The sequence below is a fragment of the Otolemur garnettii genome, unplaced genomic scaffold, assembly GCF_000181295.1.
Source record: "Otolemur garnettii isolate 467f Iridium unplaced genomic scaffold, OtoGar3 scaffold00009, whole genome shotgun sequence".
NCBI classification, from domain to species: domain Eukaryota; kingdom Metazoa; phylum Chordata; class Mammalia; order Primates; family Galagidae; genus Otolemur; species Otolemur garnettii.
Window position 1 is genome coordinate 35,099,307 of NW_003852404.1, and position 3,277 is coordinate 35,102,583.

The window sequence follows — 3,277 nt, forward strand, 5'->3', positions numbered from 1 at the left end:
TCAGTATTTTAATATTACCAATGCAATTATAAAATATGCCATGGGCAATTAAAGTAGTACTTAGATTCATGTTGATCAATTTCTTCAGAACAGAGCATACATCTCTTTTTAATATAAAATTAGTAGGGAAAGTAACAGTATTTGTAATGCATATAATGTATACTGATAAATCTTCAATATTAACTTGCTATGACCTATATATTACTTATTATAGCATACACATTACATATATCTTATATATACACACATATATATTATATATGTTATTAAAATGAATTCCCTGAGGGAAGACATTGATTCATGGAATTAGCTATAGTTTCTCAGAAATTGTTAAAAAATCATGATTCTGTTTCAGCAAAATAACCAAACACTTGCAGAGACAGTTTTAATTTTAAATGTTTCTGAGAACAGAGAGTCAACTAGCAATGTTTGTGAATGAAAGTAAATAAAAATAATAGGGATTGTGGCAGCACCTGTGGCTCAGTGGGTAGGGCACCGGCCCCATATACCGAGGGTGGTGGATTCAAACCCGGCCCTGGCCAAACTGCAACAAAAAATAGCCAGGCTCTGTGGTGGGCTCCTGTGGTCCCAGCTACTTGGAAGGCTGAAGCAAGAGAATTGCCTAAGCCCAAGAGCTAGAGGTTGCTATGAGCTGTGTAACGCCACAGAATCTTAGCAAGGACAACAAAATGAGACTTTTGTCTCTACAAAAAAATAAAAGTAGCAAGGATTTAGACAAAGTGGGGAGAGTTATCTTTTCTCATTTAAAAAGAAGCTCAGAGGCAGACTATTCTGAGCGTGTATTCAGCTGTTAATAACATAAAGAATCTAGGAATTCTTCTTGTCTTCCTCAGTGATTCTGTTCCATAGTTGCAAGTAGATTTCAGATCCTGGAATTATGACTAGTGAAGACTGTCTCAGACATTAAGGGGGTGGGGCCAGAGGAAAATGGGGCCTTTTCTCAGACATCTCATTTTATCAATGAGAGGAAGAAAAGATATCCATAAAACTTCCAAGCAGACTTCTTCTATGTTCATCTAGTCTGCCATGGCAAACCTTAGCTAAACGTCGAACAGGAATACATATACTTAATCTATGGTTTTTGTCTTCATATATCAAGATTAGCAATTGAGAACATGTTGGGATAGCTGGTTCTTAGATTATCTAACCAGCAATGTCTGTCATAATTAGGAAAGAAGAAAATGTTGGGTAATTTCAAACCTTATGTTTGTCCATAAATAATAAAATTCATTAATGATGAATAAGTTTTAATATCCCAACAAATGAGAAAAACTTTGGGCACATTTTTCAATACACAGCTCACTTATGTATAAAACCATCTTCTAAGCTGTCATTGCTCCCACTGACTTTAAAAAGTCATATTACCATAAAAAGTGCAAAGGTGGTGTTAATATATCAAAACTACATAATTTGTATTCTTTTCTACAGCGGGATTGTTTCTAAACAACAATTTCAACTATTTTTCTTTAAAAAGTTTCTGCCACTGTGAGAGCCAAACTAGCTCCATTTTGTTGTTTACAGCACAAGCCACAGCACAAGCCCCATTCCTAGCTGTTTACCGCATAGCCCTTCTGCCCCAACCTCTGCCAGTGAAACCTGCAGGGCCACTCTCTGCTGCCTTCCCCCACCCCAGGTTGCACAGCCACTGAGCCGTAAACTGAGCCACCTTAGGCAAATAGCTGCTATAATAAACAATAAGTTTCTATTACCTTGAAATACAGGTAACCAGGTTGCACCAACTCTAGCCCCCGGTTAAGGGACCCCCCACCCCTCACCTGTACCAATCCAAATTCACCTTTACTAGTGAAATCATCAGCCACCAATGCAAATCCTTCTTTACTTCCTCCTTTACTAATGAAATCACCAACCACCAATGAAAAGTACTCGTATCTGACCCTACCCCTCTTGCTTTCTGTACCCCATAAAAACTTCCTCCACCCCAGGTTCGGGGCTCGTCCTAGGCTTGCATGCCAGGAGAGTCCAGGCTTCCCAGGTCATGAAATAAACTCATCTCATGCTTTTTACATCAGAGTGTGTCTCGGACTGTCTGTGGGGGTCTTTTGGGAGAATTTCGGGCATAACACCACCAACTCAGATTATATAATAATTTTTTGTCTGTTCATAAATGCTAACAGGAAAAAAAAAAAAAAACCTCTGTAAAATAATTTAGAGAAGTTTGGTCTGAGCCAGTATGAGTCATTATGGCTTGGAAAACGTAGTATCAAGAGTTCCCGAGAGAATGTGCCTACTGCAACCCATTGAAAGTTTGGTTTTTACATTTTGGGGAAACAGAAATTGCAGATAAAATCGTAACTCAGTACTTGGAAAGTGTACATTGCTTTGACCGGAAAAGGTAAATGGTGGAAGGGACAGGTTAGAGGTTATAGGTAGGTTCAGAGTGTCTTCGATATATAATTGATTAAAGAAATAATGCTTTACAGTCAATAAAATGTAATGTTTAAATCAAGGTAAGGAAATCTACTAAACATAGAGCAAGCCGTGATATACTAACTCAATGTCATTTGCTAAACAAATTGACAGCCTAAAGGTACCATTTAACCTGGGTCTTGGAAGCTCTTAAGTCCTGCTTATAATTTAGTGTCTTTTTATTATGTCAGATTAATTAGACTACATTGTTTGCATTTTTTTGGTAACATTCAAGTTGTAGTTCAGCCCTCAACCCCGGAGGTCGTGTGGTACGCCTTCCACTGTGCACATTAGGTGAGTTTACCAAGACCCTACCCTCCTCCCTCTCCCTCTTCCTCCACTCCCCTCGCTTGAATTTAGTTGTTTTTCTCTCACATGGGCATGTAGTTGTTTATCTGTTGGTTTCGTTGTAGGAGACGCCAACATCCGAGCAAGATGATCTGCAGCTGAGGCGTGGACCTAGGGCCATTCCTCCATAGGAGTTCCTTGTGGGAGGAGCCTGTGCCCTCAGCACATAGTCATTGTTAATTACTCCCCTCACCTGTGTTGTTCTGGCTCAATAAAAGGCTGGTGCAGGAGGTTGCTCAGGGCTACCCGGAAAGTAAGGGCTAGCCCGCCTTCCACAAGCTTGTACTTCTAATCCGCTTCTTGCCTGGTTCCTTCCTGCGCTAACCGAGACCAGGGCCACAGGAGCCAGAAGGGTTGCAACATTTCGTACTAGTATTGAGTACATTGGATACTTGCTTTTCCATTTTTGTGATACTATACTAAGAAGGATGTTCTTCAACTCCATCCAGGTAAATACAAAAGATGTAAAGTCTCTTTTTTT